Genomic DNA, 23857 nt, shown 5'->3' on the forward strand with positions numbered 1-23857 from the left:
TTGCTGCCATTTTAATACTCTATTAGAGAATAGTTCAATATCTTCTCAGAGACCAGAGGTTTAGTATCTCATTACAGACCATAGCTCTGCTGCCTTATTTATTAGAGAGAATACAACATCTCTCTCGATAACTCAGAGGAGAGCCATGCAACTAGTTTCGCCTTTAATACCTCTCAGTCAGAGACCTCAGAGATCAGAGGGTTTAGTATCTCATTACAGACTGTAGTTTGCTATTTTAATACCTACATAGAGAGAGATAGTTCAATATCTTCTCAGAGACCAGAGGTTTAGTATCTCATTACAGACCATAGTTTGCTATTTTAATACTCTATTAGAGAGGGTAGTTCAATATCTTCTCAGAGACCAGAGGTTTAGTATCTCAATACAGACTATAGTTTGCTATTTTTAATACTCTCATTAGAGAGGGTAGTTAATATCTTCTCAGAGACAAGAGGTTTAGTATCTCATTTCAGACCATAGTTTGCTGCTTTTGAATACTCTATTAGAGAGAATAGTTCAATATCTTCTCAGAGACCAGAGGTTTAGTATCTCATTACAGACTATAGTTTGCTATTTTTAATACCTCTATTAGAGAGAATAGTTCAATATCTTCTCAGAGACCACAGAGGTTTAGTATCTCATTACAGACTATAGTTTGCTATTTTTTAATAATCTGTATTAGAGAGGGTAGTTAATATCTTCTCAGAGACCAGAGGTTTAGTATCTCATTACAGACCATAGTTTGCTATTTTAATACCTCATTAGTAGAGAATAGTTCAATATCTCTCTCAGAGACCAGAGAATTTAGTATCTCATTGTACAGACTATAGCTTTGCTATTTTAATACTCTATTAGAGAGGGTAGTTAATATCTCCCTGCAGACTCAGAGTGGGTTTAGTATCTCATTACAGACTATAGTTTGCTATTTTAATACTCTATTAGAGAGGGTAGTTAATATCTTCTCAGAGACCAGAGGTTTAGTATCTCATTACAGACCATAGTTTGCTGTTTTAATACTCTATTAGAGACAAATAGCCCTAATATCTTCTCAGAGACCAGAGGTTTAGTATCTCACAGACTGCATAGTTTTGCTATTAATAATCCTCATTAGAGAGGGTAGTTAACATCTTCCTGAGACCAGAGGGCTTAGTATCTCATTACAGACCATAGTTTGCTGTTTTAATACTCTATTAGAGGGAATAGTTCAATATCTTCTCAGAGACCAGGAGGTTTAGTATCTCATTACAGACTATAGTTTGTCATTTCAACAGAGTACCTCATTAGAGAGACCTATAGTTTCAATATCTCCAGCCCGTCAGAGACCCAGAGAGAGAGTTTAGTATCTGCATGTTTGTACACCCACAGATATAGTTTGCTACTTTTAATATTCAATTACATAGGGGTAGCCTAATATCTTCTCAGAGACAATTGAGAGGTTTACTATCTCTCATTACAGACCATAGTTTGCTATTTTAATACTCTATTAGAGTGGGTAGTTAATATCTTCTCAGAGACCAGAGGTTTAGTATCTCATTACAGACTATAGTTTTTCTAATACTACTCTATTAGAGAGAATAGTTCAATATCTCTCTCAGAGACCAGAGGTTTAGTATCTCATCTACAGACTATAGTTTGCTATTTAATACTCTATTAGAGAGAATAGTTCAATATCTTCTCAGAGACCAGAGGTTTAGTATCTCATTACAGACCATAGTTTGCTATTTTAATACTCTATTAGAGAGGGTAGTTAATATTCTTCTCAGAGACCAGAGGTTTAGTATCTCATTACAGACTGATAGTTTGCCATTTAATACACTATTAGAGAGAATAGTTCCAATATCTCCTCAGAGACTCAGAGGTTTAGTATCTCATTACAGACACATAGTTTGCTATTTTAATACCCCATTAGAGAGTGGTAGTTCAATATCTCTCAGAGACCAGAGGTTTAGTATCTCATTACAGACTATAGTTTGCTATTTTAATACTCCCTATTAGAGAGGGTACTCTCAATATCTCTCAGAGACCAGAGGTTTAGTATATCTCATTACAGACCATAGTTTGCTACTATTAATACTCTATTAGAGAGGTAGTCTAATATCTCCTCTCAGAGACCAGAGGTTTAGTATCTCACAGACCATAGCTTGCCATTTTAATACCTTCTCCATTAGAGATAATAGTTCAATATCTTCTCAGAGACCAGAGGTTTAGTATCTCATCACAGACATATAGCCTTGCTATTTTACTCTACCTTAGAGAGAGTAGCCTTAATATCTCTCTGTAGAACCAGAGGTTTAGTATCCTGGCTTACAGACCATAGTTTGCTATTTTTAATACTCTATTAGAGAGGGTAGTTCAATATCTTCTCAGAGACCAGAGGTTTAGTATGTCATTACAGACTATAGTTTGCTATTTTAATACTCATTAGAGAGAGAAGTAGTCAATATCTTCTCAGAGACCAGAGGTTTAGTATCTCATTACAGACTATAGTTTGCTCTGCTAACAATTATTACAGAGAGGCAGTTTAATATCTTCTCAGATACTGTCAGAGGTTTAAGTATCTCTCTACAGACCATAGCTTTGCTGTTTTAACACTCCCTATTAGAGAGGGTAGTTCAATCATTCTCTCTCGTAGAATCAGAGGTTTAGTATCTCAACACAGACTATAGCCTGCTGCCTTTTAATACTCTACAGAGAATAGTTCAACATCTCCTCAGAGCTGAGGCCTATCCACCACAAAATCACCAGCCTATTAGACACCCACATTAGCTATGGAGTTCCATCTTCTCAGAGACCCAGAGGTTTAGCACTAATCTGTAGTTTACTTTAATACCTCCATTAGAGAGGTAGTTCAATATCTCTTTGAGAGACCAGAGGTTTAGTATCTCATTACAGACCATAGTTTGCTATTTTAATACCCATTAGAGAGAATAGTTCAATATCTCCTCAGAGACCAGAGGTTTAGTATCCTCACAGACTATAGTTTGCCATTTTAACAATATATTAGATTGGTAGTTCACATCTCTCTGGCATAATCAGAGGCCTTACTATCTCATCCCACGGGCCAAGAATTTGCTAGTTAGATACTCTATTAGAGAGGGTATACTTTCTCAGGAGAGAGGCAGCTTTAGTATCTCATAACAGACTATAGCTTTGCTATTTTAATACTCCACAGAAGAGGGTAGCCAGTATCTCTCAGAGACCAGAGGTTTAGTATCTCATTACAGACTATACCTGTTTTAATAGAGAGAATAGTTCAATCTCTTCTCAGAGACCAGAGGCTTTAGTCATCTCATTACAGACCAGAGATTTAATACCACATGGAGTTCATAGGACATTCTCAGAGACCAGAGGTTTAGTATCTCTCAACAGACTGTATTTGCTATTTTAACTTCTATTAGAGAGGGTAGTTAATATCTTCTCAGAGACCAGAGGTTTAGTATCTCATTACAGACTATAGCCTGCCTGTTTTAATACCTATTAGAGAGACAATAGTTCAATGATCTTCTCAGAGACCAGAGGTTTAGTATCTCACATTACAGACCATATTTGCTATTTTAATACTCATTAGAGAAAAATACTCAATATCTCCTCTCAGAGACCAGAGGTTTAGTATCTCATCACAGACTATAGTTTGCTATTTTAATACCTCTATTAGAGAGGGTAGTTCAATATCTTCTCAGAGACCAGAGGTTTAGTATCTCAATACAGACTATAGTTTGCTATTTTGAATACCTATTAGAGAGCCTAATAGTTCAATATCTTCTCAGAGACCAGAGGTTTAGTATCTCATTACAGACTATAGTTTGCTATTTTAATACTCTATTAGAGAGGGTAGTTAATATCTCTCTCAGAGACCAGAGGTTTAGTATCTCATTACAGACCATAGTTTGCTGTTTTAATACTCTATTAGAGAGAATAGTTCAATATCTCCTCAGAGACCAGAGGTTTAGTATCTCATTACAGACTATAGTTTGCTATTTAATACCTCTATTAGAGAGAATAGTTCATCTATCTTCTCAGAGACCAGAGGTTTAGTATCTCATAACAGACTATAGTTTGCTATTTTAATACCTCTATTAGAGAGGGTAGTTAATATCTTCTCAGAGACCAGAGGTTTAGTATCTCATTACAGACTATAGTTTGCTATTTTAATACTCTATTAGAGAGAATAGTTCAATAAGTCTCTCTCAGAGACCAGAGGTTTAGTATCTCATTACAGACTATAGTTTGCTATTTTAATCACCTATTAGAGAGGGTAGTTAATATCTTCTCAGAGACCAGAGGTTTAGTATCTCATTACAGACTATAGTTTGCTATTTTAATACTCTATTAGAGAGAATAGCATCAATATCTTCTCAGAGACCAGAGGTTTAGTATCTCATTACAGACCATAGTTTGCTGTTTTAATACCTCTATTAGAGAGAATAGTTCAATATCTTCTCAGAGACCAGAGGTTTAGTATCTCATTACAGACCATAGTTTGCTATTTTAATACTCTATTAGAGAGGGTAGTTAATATCTTCTCAGAGACCAGAGGTTTAGTATCTCATTACAGACTATAGTTTGCTATTTTAATACCTATTAGAGAGAGGTAGTTCAATATCTTCTCAGAGACCAGAGGTTTAGTATCTCATTACAGACTATAGTTTGCTATTTTAATACTCTATTAGAGAGGGTAGTTAATATCTTCTCAGAGACCAGAGGTTTAGTATCTCATTACAGACTATAGTTTGCTATTTTAATACTCTATTAGAGAGGGTAGTTAATATCTTCTCAGAGACCAGAGGTTTAGTATCTCATTACAGACTATAGTTTGCTATTTTAATACTCTATTAGAGAGGGTAGTTCAATATCTTCTCAGAGACCAGAGGTTTAGTATCTCATTACAGACCATAGTTTGCTATTTTAATACCCATTAGAGAGGGTAGTTAATATCTCTCAGAGACCAGAGGTTTAGTATCTCATTACAGACTATAGTTTGCTGTTTTAATACTCTCTATTAGAGAGAATAGTTCAATATCTTCTCAGAGACCAGAGGTTTAGTATCTCATTACAGACTATAGTTTGCTATTTTAATACCTCCAGAGAGAGGGTAGTTCAATATCTCCTCAGAGACCAGAGGTTTAGTATCTCATTACAGACCATAGTTTGCTATTTTAATACTCTATTAGAGAGGATAGTTCAATATCTTCTCAGAGACCAGAGGTTTAGTATCTCATTACAGACTATAGTTTGCTATTTAATACTCTATTAGAGAGAATAGTTCAATATCTTCTCAGAGACCAGAGGTTTAGTATCTCATTACAGACTATAGTTTGCTATTTTAATACTCTATTAGAGAGGGTAGTTAATATCTTCTCAGAGACCAGAGGTTTAGTATCTCATTACAGACTATAGTTTGCTATTTTAATACTCTATTAGAGAGGGTAGTTAATATCTTCTCAGAGACCAGAGGTTTAGTATCTCTTACAGACTATAGTTTGCTATTTTAATACCTCATTAGAGAGAGGTAGTTAATATCTCTCAGAGACCAGAGGTTTAGTATGCATTACAGACTATAGTTTGCTGTTTTAATACTCTATTCATCTCTCAGAGAGGAGTTCAGTATATAGTTTGCTTCTCAGAGACTTCAGAGGTTTAGTATCTCATTACAGACTATAGTTTGCTATTTTAATACCTCATTAGAGAGGGTAGTTAATATCTCTCTCAGAGACCAGAGGTTTAGTATCTCATTACAGACTATAGTTTGCTATTTTAATACTCTATTAGAGAGAATAGTTCATATCTCTCTCAGAGACCAGAGGTTTAGTATCTCATTACAGACTATAGTTTGCTATTTTAATACCTCTATTAGAGAGGGTAGTTCAATATCTTCTCAGAGACCAGAGGTTTAGTATCTCATTACAGACTATAGTTTGCTATTTTAATACTCTATTAGAGAGGGTAGTTAATATCTTCTCAGAGACCAGAGGTTTAGTATCTCATTACAGACTATAGTTTGCTGTTTTAATACTCTATTAGAGAGAATAGTTCAATATCTTCTCAGAGACCAGAGGTTTAGTATCTCATTACAGACTATAGTTTGCTATTTAATACTCTATTAGAGAGAATAGTTCAATATCTTCTCAGAGACCAGAGGTTTAGTATCTCATTGCAGACTATAGTTTGCTATTTTAATAATCTATTAGAGAGGGTAGTTAATATCTTCTCAGAGACCAGAGGTTTAGTATCTCATTACAGACCATAGTTTGCTATTTTAATACTCTATTAGAGAGTAGTTCTATAATCTCTTCTCAGAGACCAGAGGTTTAGTATCTCATTACAGACTATAGTTTGCTATTTTAATACTCTATTAGAGAGAGGTAGTTAATATCTCTCTCAGAGACCAGAGGTTTAGTATCTCATTACAGACTATAGTTTGCTATTTTAATACTCTATTAGAGAGGGAATAGTTAATATCTTCTCAGAGACCAGAGGTTTAGTATCTCATTACAGACTATAGTTTGCTATTTTAATACTCTATTAGAGAGGGTAGTTCAATATCTTCTCAGAGACCAGAGGTTTAGTATCTCATTACAGACTATAGTTTGCTATTTTAATACTCTATTAGAGAGAATAGTTCAATATCTTCTCAGAGACCAGAGGTTTAGTATCTCACAACAGACTATAGTTTGCTATTTTAATACTCTATTAGAGAGGGTAGAATATCTTCTCAGAGACCAGAGGTTTAGTATCTCATTACAGACCATAGTTTGCTATTTTAATACTCTATTAGAGAGTAGGTAGTCAATATCTCTCTCAGAGACCAGAGGTTTAGTATCTCATTACAGACTATAGTTTGCTATTTTAATACTCTATTAGAGAGGGTAGTTCAATATCTTCTCAGAGACCAGAGGTTTAGTATCTCATTACAGACTATAGTTTGCTATTTTAATACTCTATTAGAGAGGATAGTTCAATATCTCTCTCAGAGACCAGAGGTTTAGTATCTCATTACAGACTATAGTTTGCTATTTTAATACTCTATTAGAGAGAATAGTTCAATATCTTCTCAGAGACCAGAGGTTTAGTATCTCACAGACTATAGTTTGCTATTTTAATTTATTGAGAGGCTATTTAATACTCTATTAGAGAGAGAGTATAGTATCAATATCTTCTCAGATTTTAATACCAGAGGTTTAGTATCTCATTACAGACTATAGGTTTGCTATTTTAATACTCTATTAGAGAGGGTAGTTCAATATCTCTCAGAGACTCTCAGAGACAGAGGTTTAGTATCTCATTACAGACTATAGTTTGCTATTTTAATACCTATTAGAGAGGGTAGTTCAATATCTCTCAGAGACCAGAGGTTTAGTATCATTCACAGACTATAGTTTGCTATTTTAATACTCTATTAGAGAGGGTAGTTAATATCTTCTCAGAGACCAGAGGTTTAGTATCTCATTACAGACTATAGTTTGCTATTTTAATACTCTATTAGAGAGGGTAGTTCAATATCTTCTCAGAGACCAGAGGTTTAGTATCTCATTACAGACCATAGTTTGCTATTTTAATACTCTATTAGAGAGGGTAGTTCAATATCTTCTCAGAGACCAGAGGTTTAGTATCTCACACAGACCATAGTTTGCTATTTAATACTCTATTAGAGAGGGTAGTTCAATATCTTCTCAGAGACCAGAGGTTTAGTATCTCATTACAGACTATAGTTTGCTATTTTAATACAATATCTCTCAGATTAGAGAGGGTAGTTCAATATCTCTCAGAGACCAGAGGTTTAGTATCTCATTACAGACTATAGTTTGCTATTTTAATACTCTATTAGAGAGGGTAGTTCAATATCTTCTCAGAGACCAGAGGTTTAGTATCTCATTACAGACTATAGTTTGCTATTTTAATACTCTAGAGAGGGCTAGTAGTTCAATATCTTCTCAGAGACCAGAGGTTTAGTATCTCATTACAGACTATAGTTTGCTATTTTAATACTCTATTAGAGAGGATAGTTAATATCTTCTCAGAGACCAGAGGTTTAGTATCTCATTACAGACTATAGTTTGCTATTTTAATACTCTATTAGAGAGGGTAGTTAATATCTTCTCAGAGACCAGAGGTTTAGTATCTCATTACAGACTATAGTTTGCTATTTTAATACTCTATTAGAGAGGGTAGTTCAATATCTTCTCAGAGACCAGAGGTTTAGTATCTCATTACAGACCATAGTTTGCTATTTTAATACTCTATTAGAGAGTTCAATATCTTCCTCAGTAGTTCAATATCTTCTCAGAGACCAGAGGTTTAGTATCTCATTACAGACTATAGTTTGCTATTTTAATACTCTATTAGAGAGTAGTTCAATATCTTCTCAGAGACCAGAGGTTTAGTATCTCATTACAGACTATAGTTTGCTATTTTAATACTCTATTAGAGAGAGATAGTTCAATATCTTCTCAGAGACCAGAGGTTTAGTATCTCATTACAGACTATAGTTTGCTATTTTAATACTCTATTAGAGAGGGTAGTTCAATATCTTCTCAGAGACCAGAGGTTTAGTATCTCATTACAGACTATAGTTTGCTATTTTAATACTCTATTAGAGAGGGTAGTTCAATATCTTCTCAGAGACCAGAGGTTTAGTATCTCATTACAGACCATAGTTTGCTATTTTAATACTCCATTAGAGAGGGTAGTTAATATCTTCTCAGAGACCAGAGGTTTAGTATCTCATTACAGACTATAGTTTGCTATTTTAATACTCTATTAGAGAGAATAGTTCAATATCTTCTCAGAGACCAGAGGTTTAGTATCTCATTACAGACTATAGTTTGCTATTTTAATACTCTATTAGAGAGGGTAGTTCAATATCTCTCAGAGACCAGAGGTTTAGTATCTCATTACAGACTATAGTTTGCTATTTTAATACCTCTATTAGAGGATAGTTCAATATCTTCTCAGAGACCAGAGGTTTAGTATCTCAACAGACTATTTGCTATTTTAATACTCAGAGACCAGAGGTTTAGTATCTCATTACAGACTATAGTTTGCTATTTTAATACTCTATTAGAGAGAATAGTTCAATATCTTCTCAGAGACCAGAGGTTTAGTATCTCATTACAGACTATAGTTTGCTATTTTAATACTCTATTAGAGAGAATAGTTCAATATCTTCTCAGAGACCAGAGGTTTAGTATCTCATTACAGACTATAGTTTGCTATTTTAATACTCTATTAGAGAGAATAGTTCAATATCTTCTCAGAGACCAGAGGTTTAGTATCTCATTACAGACTATAGTTTGCTATTTTAATACTCTATTAGAGAGAATAGTTCAATATCTTCTCAGAGACCAGAGGTTTAGTATCTCATTACAGACCATAGTTTGCTATTTTAATACTCTATTAGAGAGGGTAGTTCAATATCTTCTCAGAGACCAGAGGTTTAGTATCTCATTACAGACTATAGTTTGCTATTTTAATACTCTATTAGAGAGGGTAGTTAATATCTTCTCAGAGACCAGAGGTTTAGTATCTCATTACAGACTATAGTTTGCTATTTTAATACTCTATTAGAGAGAGATAGTTCAATATCTCTCTCAGAGACCAGAGGTTTAGTATCTCATTACAGACCATAGTTTGCTATTTTAATACTCTATTAGAGAGGGTAGTTCAATATCTTCTCAGAGACCAGAGGTTTAGTATCTCATTACAGACTATAGTTTGCTATTTTAATACTCTATTAGAGAGGGTAGTTAATATCTCTCAGAGACCAGAGGTTTAGTATCTCATTACAGACTATAGTTTGCTATTTTAATACTCTATTAGAGAGGTTAGTAGTTCAATATCTCATTACAGACTATAGTCAGAGACCAGAGGTTTAGTATCTCATTACAGACTATAGTTTGCTATTTTAATACTCTATTAGAGAGAATAGTTCAATATCTTCTCAGAGACCAGAGGTTTAGTATCTCATTACAGACTATAGTTTGCTATTTTACTCTATTAGAGAGAATAGTTCAATATCTTCTCAGAGACCAGAGGTTTAGTATCTCATTACAGACTATAGTTTGCTATTTTAATACCTATTAGAGAGGGTAGTTCAATATCTTCTCAGAGACCAGAGGTTTAGTATCTCATTACAGACTATAGTTTGCTATTTTAATACTCTATTAGAGAGAGGTAGTATCTCAATACAGACTATAGTTTGCTCCTTAGAGAGGATAGTTCAATATCTTCAGAGGTTTAGTATCTCATTACAGACTATAGTTTGCTATTTTAATACTCTATTAGAGAGGGTAGTTCTAATATCTTCTCAGAGACCAGAGGTTTAGTATCTCATTACAGACTATAGTTTGCTATTTTAATACTCTATTAGAGAGAATAGTTCAATATCTTCTCAGAGACCAGAGGTTTAGTATCTCATTACAGACTATAGTTTGCTATTTTAATACTCTATTAGAGAGGGTAGTTCAATATCTTCTCAGAGACCAGAGGTTTAGTATCTCATTACAGACTATAGTTTGCTATTTTAATACTCTATTAGAGAGAGATAGTTAATATCTTCTCAGAGACCAGAGGTTTAGTATCTCATTACAGACTATAGTTTGCTATTTTAATACTCTATTAGAGAGGGTAGTTCAATATCTTCTCAGAGACCAGAGGTTTAGTATCTCATTACAGACTATAGTTTGCTATTTTAATACTCTATTAGAGAGGGTAGTTCAATATCTTCTCAGAGACCAGAGGTTTAGTATCTCATTACAGACTATAGTTTGCTATTTTAATACTCTATTAGAGAGGGTAGTTTAATATCTTCTCAGAGACCAGAGGTTTAGTATCTCATTACAGACTATAGTTTGCTATTTTAATACTCTATTAGAGAGAATAGTTCAATATCTTCTCAGAGACCAGAGGTTTAGTATCTCATTACAGACTATAGTTTGCTATTTTAATACTCTATTAGAGAGAATAGTTCAATATCTTCTCAGAGACCAGAGGTTTAGTATCTCATTACAGACTATAGTTTGCTATTTTAATACTCTATTAGAGAGGGTAGTTCAATATCTTCTCAGAGACCAGAGGTTTAGTATCTCATTACAGACTATAGTTTTCTCTCAGCTATTTAATACTCTAGAGAGGGTAGTTAATATCTCTCTCAGAGACCAGAGGTTTAGTATCTCATTACAGACTATAGTTTGCTATTTTAATACTCTATTAGAGAGAATAGTTCAATATCTTCTCAGAGACCAGAGGTTTAGTATCTCATTACAGACTATAGTTTGCTATTTTAATACTCTATTAGAGAGAGGTAGTTCAATATCTTCTCAGAGACCAGAGGTTTAGTATCTCATTACAGACTATAGTTTGCTATTTTAATACTCTATTAGAGAGGGTAGTTCAATATCTTCTCAGAGACCAGAGGTTTAGTATCTCATTACAGACTATAGTTTGCTATTTTAATACTCTATTAGAGAGGGTAGTTAATATCTTCTCAGAGACCAGAGGTTTAGTATCTCATTACAGACTATAGTTTGCTATTTTAATACTCTATTAGAGAGGGTAGTTAATATCTTCTCAGAGACCAGAGGTTTAGTATCTCATTACAGACTATAGTTTGCTATTTTAATACTCTATTAGAGAGAATAGTTCAATATCTTCTCAGAGACCAGAGGTTTAGTATCTCATTACAGACTATAGTTTGCTATTTTAATACTCTATTAGAGAGGGTAGTTCAATATCTTCTCAGAGACCAGAGGTTTAGTATCTCATTACAGACTATAGTTTGCTATTTTAATACTCTATTAGAGAGGGTAGTTAATATCTTCTCAGAGACCAGAGGTTTAGTATCTCATTACAGACTATAGTTTGCTATTTTAATACTCTATTAGAGAGAATAGTTCAATATCTCTCTCAGAGACCAGAGGTTTAGTATCTCATTACAGACTATAGTTTGCTATTTTAATACTCTATTAGAGAGATAATAGTTCAATATCTTCTCAGAGACCAGAGGTTTAGTATCTCATTACAGACTATAGTTTATCTTCTCAGAGACTAGAGGTTATCTCATTACAGACTATACTTTGCTTTTAATACTCTATTAGAGAGGGTAGTTCAATATCTTCTCAGAGACCAGAGGTTTAGTATCTCATTACAGACTATAGTTTGCTATTTTAATACTCTATTAGAGAGAATAGTTCAATATCTTCTCAGAGACCAGAGGTTTAGTATCTCATTACAGACTATAGTTTGCTATTTTAATACTCTATTAGAGAGGGTAGTTCAATATCTTCTCAGAGACCAGAGGTTTAGTATCTCATTACAGACTATAGTTTGCTATTTTAATACTCTATTAGAGAGGGTAGTTAATATCTTCTCAGAGACCAGAGGTTTAGTATCTCATTACAGACTATTGTTTGCTATTTTAATACTCTATTAGAGAGAGTAGTTAATATCTTCTCAGAGACCAGAGGTTTAGTATCTCATTACAGACTATAGTTTGCTATTTTAATACTCTATTAGAGAGGGTAGTTAATATCTTCTCAGAGACCAGAGGTTTAGTATCTCATTACAGACTATAGTTTGCTATTTTAATACTCTATTAGAGAGGGTAGTTCAATATCTTCTCAGAGACCAGAGGTTTAGTATCTCATTACAGACTATAGTTTGCTATTTTAATACTCTATTAGAGAGGGTAGTTAATATCTCTCTCAGAGACCAGAGGTTTAGTATCTCATTACAGACTATAGTTTGCTATTTTAATACCTATTAGAGAGAATAGTTCAATATCTTCTCAGAGACCAGAGGTTTAGTATCTCATTACAGACCATAGTTTGCTATTTTAATACTCTATTAGAGAGGGTAGTTAATATCTTCTCAGAGACCAGAGGTTTAGTATCTCATTACAGACTATAGTTTGCTATTTTAATACTCTATTAGAGAGAATAGTTAGTTTGCTAATATCTTCTCAGAGACCAGAGGTTTAGTATCTCATTACAGACTATAGTTTGCTATTTTAATACTCTATTAGAGAGAATAGTTCAATATCTTCTCAGAGACCAGAGGTTTAGTATCTCATTACAGACTATAGTTTGCTATTTTAATACTCTATTAGAGAGAGGGTAGTTAATATCTTCTCAGAGACCAGAGGTTTAGTATCTCTTACAGACTATAGTTTGCTATTTTAATACTCTATTAGAGAGAGAGGTAGTTCAATATCTTCTCAGAGACCAGAGGTTTAGTATCTCATTACAGACTATAGTTTGCTATTTTAATACTCTATTAGAGAGGTAGTTAATATCTTCTCAGAGACCAGAGGTTTAGTATCTCATTACAGACTATAGTTTGCTATTTTAATACTCTATTAGAGAGGGTAGTTAATAGTTCTCAATATCTCATTACTCAGAGACCAGAGGTTTAGTATCTCATTACAGACTATAGTTTGCTATTTTAATACTCTATTAGAGAGGGTAGTTCAATATCTTCTCAGAGACCAGAGGTTTAGTATCTCATTACAGACTATAGTTTGCTATTTTAATACTCTATTAGAGAGAATAGTTCAATATCTTCTCAGAGACCAGAGGTTTAGTATCTCATTACAGACCATAGTTTGCTATTTTAATACTCTATTAGAGAGGGTAGTTCAATATCTTCTCAGAGACCAGAGGTTTAGTATCTCATTACAGACTATAGTTTGCTATTTTAATACTCTATTAGAGAGGGGTAGTTAATATCTTCTCAGAGACCAGAGGTTTAGTATCTCATTACAGACTATAGTTTGCTATTTTAATACTCTATTAGAGAGGGTAGTTCAATATCTTCTCAGAGACCAGAGGTTTAGTATCTCATTACAGACTATAGTTTGCTATTTTAATACTCTATTAGAGAGGTAGTTAATATCTCTCAGAGACCAGAGGTTTAGTATCTCATTACAGACTATAGTTTGCTATTTTAATACTCTATTAGAGAGAATAGTTCAATATCTTCTCAGAGACCAGAGGTTTAGTATCTCATTACAGACTATAGTTTGCTATTTTAATACTCTATTAGAGAGAATAGTTCAATATCTTCTCAGAGACCAGAGGTTTAGTATCTCATTACAGACTATAGTTTGCTATTTTAATACTCTATTAGAGAGGGTAGTTAATATCTTCTCAGAGACCAGAGGTTTAGTATCTCATTACAGACTATAGTTTGCTATTTTAATACTCTATTAGAGAGAATAGTTCAATATCTTCTCAGAGACCAGAGGTTTAGTATCTCATTACAGACTATAGTTTGCTATTTTAATACTCTATTAGAGAGGGTAGTTAATATCTTCTCAGAGACCAGAGGTTTAGTATCTCATTACAGACTATAGTTTGCTATTTTAATACTCTATTAGAGAGGTAGTTCAATATCTTCTCAGAGACCAGAGGTTTAGTATCTCATTACAGACTATAGTTTGCTATTTTAATACTCTATTAGAGAGAATAGTTCAATATCTTCTCAGAGACCAGAGGTTTAGTATCTCATTACAGACTATAGTTTGCTATTTTAATACTCTATTAGAGAGGTAGTTCAATATCTCTCTCAGAGACCAGAGGTTTAGTATCTCATTACAGACTATAGTTTGCTATTTTAATACTCTATTAGAGAGAATAGTTCAATATCTTCTCAGAGACCAGAGGTTTAGTATCTCATTACAGACTATAGTTTGCTATTTTAATACTCTATTAGAGAGGGTATAGTTCAATATCTTCTCAGAGACCAGAGGTTTAGTATCTCATTACAGACTATAGTTTGCTATTTTAATACTCTATTAGAGAGGGTAGTTCAATATCTTCTCAGAGACCAGAGGTTTAGTATCTCATTACAGACTATAGTTTGCTATTTTAATACTCTATTAGAGAGGGACCATAGTTAATATCTTCTCAGAGACCAGAGGTTTAGTATCTCATTACAGACTATAGTTTGCTATTTTAATACTCTATTAGAGAGGGTAGTTCAATATCTTCTCAGAGACCAGAGGTTTAGTATCTCATTACAGACTATAGTTTGCTATTTTAATACTCTATTAGAGAGGGTAGTTCAATATCTCTTCTCAGAGACCAGAGGTTTAGTATCTCATTACAGACTATAGTTTGCTATTTTAATACTCTATTAGAGAGGTAGTTCAATATCTCTCAGAGACCAGAGGTTTAGTATCTCATTACAGACTATAGTTTGCTATTTTAATACTCTATTAGAGAGAATAGTTCAATATCTTCTCAGAGACCAGAGGTTTAGTATCTCATTACAGACTATAGTTTGCTATTTTAATACTCTATTAGAGAGGGTAGTTCAATATCTTCTCAGAGACCAGAGGTTTAGTATCTCATTACAGACTATAGTTTGCTATTTTAATACTCTATTAGAGAGTAGTTCAATATCTTCTCAGAGACCAGAGGTTTAGTATCTCATTACAGACTATAGTTTGCTATTTTAATACTCTATTAGAGAGGGTAGTTCAATATCTTCTCAGAGACCAGAGGTTTAGTATCTCATTACAGACTATAGTTTGCTATTTTAATACTCTATTAGAGAGGGTAGTTAATATCTTCTCAGAGACCAGAGGTTTAGTATCTCATTACAGACTATAGTTTGCTATTTTAATACTCTATTAGAGAGGGTAGTTAATATCTTCTCAGAGACCAGAGGTTTAGTATCTCATTACAGACTATAGTTTGCTATTTTAATACTCTATTAGAGAGAATAGTTCAATATCTTCTCAGAGACCAGAGGTTTAGTATCTCATTACAGACTATAGTTTGCTATTTTAATACTCTATTAGAGAGAATAGTTCAATATCTTCTCAGAGACCAGAGGTTTAGTATCTCATTACAGACTATAGTTTGCTATTTTAATACTCTATTAGAGAGGGTAGTTAATATCTTCTCAGAGACCAGAGGTTTAGTATCTCATTACAGACTATAGTTTGCTATTTTAATACTATCTTCTCAGAGACCAGAGGTATCTTCTCAGAGAGAGGTAGTATCTCTCATTACAGACTATCTTTGCTATTTTAGACCATTAGAGAGGATTTAATATCTCATTAGAGACCAGAGGTTTAGTATCTCATTACAGACTATAGTTTGCTATTTTAATACCTATTAGAGAGGGTAGTTCAATATCTTCTCAGAGACCAGAGGTTTAGTATCTCATTACAGACTATAGTTTGCTATTTTAATACTCTATTAGAGAGAATAGTTCAATATCTTCTCAGAGACCAGAGGTTTAGTATCTCATTACAGACTATAGTTTGCTATTTTAATACTCTATTAGAGAGGGTAGTTAATATCTTCTCAGAGACCAGAGGTTTAGTATCTCATTACAGACTATAGTTTGCTATTTTAATACTCTATTAGAGAGGGTAGTTAATATCTTCTCAGAGACCAGAGGTTTAGTATCTCATTACAGACTATAGTTTGCTATTTTAATACTCTATTAGAGAGAATAGTTCAATATCTTCTCAGAGACCAGAGGTTTAGTATCTCATTACAGACTATAGTTTGCTATTTTAATACTATTAGAGAATAGTTCTATTAGAGAGGTTTAGGATAGTTAATATCTTCTCAGAGACCAGAGGTTTAGTATCTCATTACAGACTATAGTTTGCTATTTTAATACTCTATTAGAGAGGGTAGTTAATATCTTCTCAGAGACCAGAGGTTTAGTATCTCATTACAGACTATAGTTTGCTATTTTAATACTCTATTAGAGAGGGTAGTTAATATCTTCTCAGAGACCAGAGGTTTAGTATCTCATTACAGACTATAGTTTGCTATTTTAATACTCTATTAGAGAGAATAGTTCAATATCTCTCTCAGAGACCAGAGGTTTAGTATCTCATTACAGACTATAGTTTGCTATTTTAATACTCTATTAGAGAGGGTAGTTAATATCTTCTCAGAGACCAGAGGTTTAGTATCTCATTACAGACTATAGTTTGCTATTTTAATACTCTATTAGAGAGAATAGTTCAATATCTTCTCAGAGACCAGAGGTTTAGTATCTCATTACAGACTATAGTTTGCTATTTTAATACTCTATTAGAGAGAATAGTTCAATATCTTCTCAGAGACCAGAGGTTTAGTATCTCATTACAGACTATAGTTTGCTATTTTAATACTCTATTAGAGAGGGTAGTTCAATATCTTCTCAGAGACCAGAGGTTTAGTATCTCATTACAGACTATAGTTTGCTATTTTAATACTCTATTAGAGAGGAGGTAGTTCAATATCTTCTCAGAGACCAGAGGTTTAGTATCTCATTACAGACTATAGTTTGCTATTTTAATACTCTATTAGAGAGGGTAGTTAATATCTTCTCAGAGACCAGAGGTTTAGTATCTCATTACAGACTATAGTTTGCTATTTTAATACTCTATTAGAGAGAATAGTTCAATATCTTCTCAGAGACCAGAGGTTTAGTATCTCATTACAGACTATAGTTTGCTATTTTAATACTCTATTAGAGAGGGTAGTTCAATATCTTCTCAGAGACCAGAGGTTTAGTATCTCATTACAGACTATAGTTTGCTATTTATAATACTCTATTAGAGAGAATAGTTCAATATCTTCTCAGAGACCAGAGGTTTAGTATCTCATTACAGACTATAGTTTGCTATTTTAATACTCTATTAGAGAGGGTAGTTCAATATCTTCTCAGAGACCAGAGGTTTAGTATCTCATTACAGACTATAGTTTGCTATTTTAATACTCTATTAGAGAGAATAGTTAATATCTTCTCAGAGACCAGAGGTTTAGTATCTCATTACAGACTATAGTTTGCTATTTTAATACTCTATTAGAGAGGGTAGTTCAATATCTTCTCAGAGACCAGAGGTTTAGTATCTCATTACAGACCATAGTTTGCTATTTTAATACTCTATTAGAGAGGGTAGTTAATATCTTCTCAGAGACCAGAGGTTTAGTATCTCATTACAGACTATAGTTTGCTATTTAATACTCTATTAGAGAGAATAGTTCAATATCTTCTCAGAGACCAGAGGTTTAGTATCTCATTACAGACTATAGTTTGCTATTTTAATACTCTATTAGAGAGTTCAATATCTTCTCAGAGACCAGAGGTTTAGTATCTCATTACAGACTATAGTTTGCTATTTTAATCAATATCTTCTCAGAGACCAGAGGTTTAGTATCTCATTACAGACTATAGTTTGCTATTTTAATACTCTATTAGAGAGAATAGTTCAATATCTTCTCAGAGACCAGAGGTTTAGTATCTCATTACAGACTATAGTTTGCTATTTTAATACTCTATTAGAGAGGGTAGTTAATATCTTCTCAGAGACCAGAGGTTTAGTATCTCATTACAGACTATAGTTTGCTATTTTAATACTCTATTAGAGAGAATAGTTCAATATCTTCTCAGAGACCAGAGGTTTAGTATCTCATTACAGACTATAGTTTGCTATTTTAATACTCTATTAGAGAGAGGTAGTTCAATATCTTCTCAGAGACCAGAGGTTTAGTATCTCATTACAGACTATAGTTTGCTATTTTAATAATCTATTAGAGAGGGTAGTTCAATATCTTCTCAGAGACCAGAGGTTTAGTATCTCATTACAGACTATAGTTTGCTATTTTAATACTCTATTAGAGAGGGTAGTTAATATCTTCTCAGAGACCAGAGGTTTAGTATCTCATTACAGACTATAGTTTGCTATTTTAATACTCTATTAGAGAGGGTAGTTAATATCTTCTCAGAGACCAGAGGTTTAGTATCTCATTACAGACTATAGTTTGCTATTTTAATACTCTATTAGAGAGGTTTGCTATTTTAATAATCTATTAGTTCAATATCTTCTCAGAGACCAGAGGTTTAGTATCTCATTACAGACTATAGTTTGCTATTTTAATACTCTATTAGAGAGGGTAGTTAATATCTTCTCAGAGACCAGAGGTTTAGTATCTCATTACAGACTATAGTTTGCTATTTTAATACTCTATTAGAGAGGGTAGTTAATATCTTCTCAGAGACCAGAGGTTTAGTATCTCATTACAGACTATAGTTTGCTATTTTAATACTCTATTAGAGAGAATAGTTCAATATCTTCTCAGAGACCAGAGGTTTAGTATCTCATTACAGACTATAGTTTGCTATTTAATACTCTATTAGAGAGAATAGTTCAATATCTTCTCAGAGACCAGAGGTTTAGTATCTCATTACAGACTATAGTTTGCTATTTTAATACCCTATTAGAGAGGATAGTTCAATATCTTCTCAGAGACCAGAGGTTTAGTATCTCATTACAGACTATAGTTTGCTATTTTAATACTCTATTAGAGAGGGTAGTTCAATATCTTCTCAGAGACCAGAGGTTTAGTATCTCATTACAGACTATAGTTTGATATTTTAATACTCTATTAGAGAGGGTAGTTCAATATCTTCTCAGAGACCAGAGGTTTAGTATCTCATTACAGACTATAGTTTGCTATTTTAATACTCTATTAGAGAGAATAGTTCAATATCTTCTCAGAGACCAGAGGTTTAGTATCTCATTACAGACTATAGTTTGCTATTTTAATAATCTATTAGAGAGGGTAGTTCAATATCTTCTCAGAGACCAGAGGTTTAGTATCTCATTACAGACTATAGTTTGCTATTTTAATACTCTATTAGAGAGGGTAGTTCAATATCTTCTCAGAGACCAGAGGTTTAGTATCTCATTACAGACTATAGTTTGCTATTTTAATACTCTATTAGAGAGGGTAGTTAATATCTTCTCAGAGACCAGAGGTTTAGTATCTCATTACAGACTATAGTTTGCTATTTTAATACTCTATTAGAGAGAATAGTTCAGTTCAATAGTTCTTTTTAATACTCAGAGACAATATCAGAGGTTTAGTATCTCATTACAGACTATAGTTTGCTATTTTAATACTCTATTAGAGAGAATAGTTCAATATCTTCTCAGAGACCAGAGGTTTAGTATCTCATTACAGACTATAGTTTGCTATTTTAATACTCTATTAGAGAGGGTAGTTCAATATCTTCTCAGAGACCAGAGGTTTAGTATCTCATTACAGACTATAGTTTGCTATTTTAATACTCTATTAGAGAGGGTAGTTCAATATCTTCTCAGAGACCAGAGGTTTAGTATCTCATTACAGACTATAGTTTGCTATTTTAATACTCTATTAGAGAGAATAGTTCAATATCTTCTCAGAGACCAGAGGTTTAGTATCTCATTACAGACTATAGTTTGCTATTTTAATACTCTATTAGAGAGGGTAGTTCAATATCTCTCAGAGACCAGAGGTTTAGTATCTCATTACAGACTATAGTTTGCTATTTTAATACTCTATTAGAGAGGGTAGTTCAATATCTTCTCAGAGACCAGAGGTTTAGTATCTCATTACAGACTATAGTTTGCTATTTTAATACTCTATTAGAGAGGGTAGTTAATATCTTCTCAGAGACCAGAGGTTTAGTATCTCATTACAGACTATAGTTTGCTATTTTAATACTCTATTAGAGAGGGTAGTTAATATCTTCTCAGAGACCAGAGGTTTAGTATCTCATTACAGACTATAGTTTGCTATTTTAATACTCTATTAGAGAGAGAATAGTTTAGTATCAATATCTTCTCAGAGACCAGAGGTTTAGTATCTCATTACAGACTATAGTTTGCTATTTTAATACTCTATTAGAGAGAATAGTTCAATATCTTCTCAGAGACCAGAGGTTTAGTATCTCATTACAGACTATAGTTTGCTATTTTAATAATCTATTAGAGAGGGTAGTTCAATATCTTCTCAGAGACCAGAGGTTTAGTATCTCATTACAGACTATAGTTTGCTATTTTAATACTCTATTAGAGAGGGTAGTTAATATCTTCTCAGAGACCAGAGGTTTAGTATCTCATTACAGACTATAGTTTGCTATTTTAATACTCTATTAGAGAGAATAGTTCAATATCTTCTCAGAGACCAGAGGTTTAGTATCTCATTACAGACTATAGTTTGCTATTTTAATACTCTATTAGAGAGGGTAGTTCAATATCTTCTCAGAGACCAGAGGTTTAGTATCTCATTACAGACTATAGTTTGCTATTTTAATACTCTATTAGAGAGGGTAGTTCAATATCTTCTCAGAGACCAGAGGTTTAGTATCTCATTACAGACTATAGTTTGCTATTTTAATACTCTATTAGAGAGAGAATAGAGACCTTCTCAGAGGTTCAATATCTTTGCTCTCAGAGACCAGAGGTTTAGTATCTCATTACAGACTATAGTTTGCTATTTTAATACTCTATTAGAGAGGGTAGTTCAATATCTTCTCAGAGACCAGAGGTTTAGTATCTCATTACAGACTATAGTTTGCTATTTTAATACTCTATTAGAGAGGATAGTTCAATATCTTCTCAGAGACCAGAGGTTTAGTATCTCATTACAGACTATAGTTTGCTATTTTAATACTCTATTAGAGAGGGTAGTTCAATATCTTCTCAGAGACCAGAGGTTTAGTATCTCATTACAGACTATAGTTTGCTATTTTAATACTCTATTAGAGAGAATAGTTCAATATCTTCTCAGAGACCAGAGGTTTAGTATCTCATTACAGACTATAGTTTGCTATTTTAATACTCTATTAGAGAGAATAGTTCAATATCTTCTCAGAGACCAGAGGTTTAGTATCTCATTACAGACTATAGTTTGCTATTTTAATACTCTATTAGAGAGGGTAGTTCAATATCTTCTCAGAGACCAGAGGTTTAGTATCTCATTACAGACTATAGTTTGCTATTTTAATACTCTATTAGAGAGGATAGTTCAATATCTTCTCAGAGACCAGAGGTTTAGTATCTCATTACAGACTATAGTTTGCTATTTAATACTCTATTAGAGAGAATAGTTCAATATCTTCTCAGAGACCAGAGGTTTAGTATCTCATTACAGACTATAGTTTGCTATTTTAATACTCTATTAGAGAGGGTAGTTAATATCTTCTCAGAGACCAGAGGTTTAGTATCTCATTACAGACTATAGTTTGCTATTTTAATACTCTATTAGAGAGGGTAGTTCAATATCTTCTCAGAGACCAGAGGTTTAGTATCTCATTACAGACTATAGTTTGCTATTTAATACTCTATTAGAGAGAATAGTTCAATATCTTCTCAGAGACCAGAGGTTTAGTATCTCATTACAGACTATAGTTTGCTATTTTAATACTCTATTAGAGAGGATAGTTCAATATCTTCTCAGAGACCAGAGGTTTAGTATCTCATTACAGACTATAGTTTGCTATTTTAATAATCTATTAGAGAGGGTAGTTCAATATCTTCTCAGAGACCAGAGGTTTAGTATGTCATTACAGACTATAGTTTGCTATTTTAATACTCTATTAGAGAGGGTAAATAGTTTAGTATCAATATCTTCTCAGAGACCAGAGGTTTAGTATCTCATTACAGACTATAGTTTGCTATTTTAATACTCTATTAGAGAGAATAGTTCAATATCTTCTCAGAGACCAGAGGTTTAGTATCTCATTACAGACTATAGTTTGCTATTTTAATACTCTATTAGAGAGGATAGTTCAATATCTTCTCAGAGACCAGAGGTTTAGTATCTCATTACAGACTATAGTTTGCTATTTTAATACTCTATTAGAGAGGGTAGTTAATATCTTCTCAGAGACCAGAGGTTTAGTATCTCATTACAGACTATAGTTTGCTATTTTAATACTCTATTAGAGAGGGTAGTTAATATCTCTCAGAGACCAGAGGTTTAGTATCTCATTACAGACTATAGTTTGCTATTTTAATACTCTATTAGAGAGAATAGTTCAATATCTTCTCAGAGACCAGAGGTTTAGTATCTCATTACAGACTATAGTTTGCCGTTTTAATACTCTATTAGAGAGAATAGTTCAATATCTTCTCAGAGACTTCAGAGGTTTAGTATCTCATTACAGACTATAGTTTGCTATTTTAATACTCTATTAGAGAGGATAGTTCAATATCTTCTCAGAGACCAGAGGTTTAGTATCTCATTACAGACTATAGTTTGCTATTTTAATACTCTCATTAGAGAGACTATAGTTTGCTAATATCTTCTCTTCTCAGAGACCAGAGGTTTAGTATCTCATTACAGACTATAGTTTGCTATTTTAATACTCTATTAGAGAGGTAGTTAATATCTTCTCAGAGACCAGAGGTTTAGTATCTCATTACAGACTATAGTTTGCTATTTTAATACTCTATTAGAGAGGATAGTTCAATATCTTCTCTCAGAGACCAGAGGTTTAGTATCTCATTACAGACTATAGTTTGCTATTTTAATACTCTATTAGAGAGAATAGTTCAATATCTTCTCAGAGACCAGAGGTTTAGTATCTCATTACAGACTATAGTTTGCTATTTTAATACTCTATTAGAGAGGGTAGTTAATATCTTCTCAGAGACCAGAGGTTTAGTATCTCATTACAGACTATAGTTTGCTATTTTAATACTCTATTAGAGAGAATAGTTCAATATCTTCTCAGAGACCAGAGGTTTAGTATCTCATTACAGACTATAGTTTGCTATTTTAATACTCTATTAGAGAGGATAGTTCAATATCTTCTCAGAGACCAGAGGTTTAGTATCTCATTACAGACTATAGTTTGCTATTTTAATACTCTATTAGAGAGGGTAGTTAATATCTTCTCAGAGACCAGAGGTTTAGTATCTCATTACAGACTATAGTTTGCTATTTTAATACTCTATTAGAGAGGGTAGTTAATATCTTCTCAGAGACCAGAGGTTTAGTATCTCATTACAGACTATAGTTTGCTATTTTAATACTCTATTAGAGAGAATAGTTCAATATCTTCTCAGAGACCA

This window comes from Tachypleus tridentatus, chromosome 9, assembly GCF_004210375.1.
Source record: "Tachypleus tridentatus isolate NWPU-2018 chromosome 9, ASM421037v1, whole genome shotgun sequence".
Classification (NCBI taxonomy): domain Eukaryota; kingdom Metazoa; phylum Arthropoda; class Merostomata; order Xiphosura; family Limulidae; genus Tachypleus; species Tachypleus tridentatus.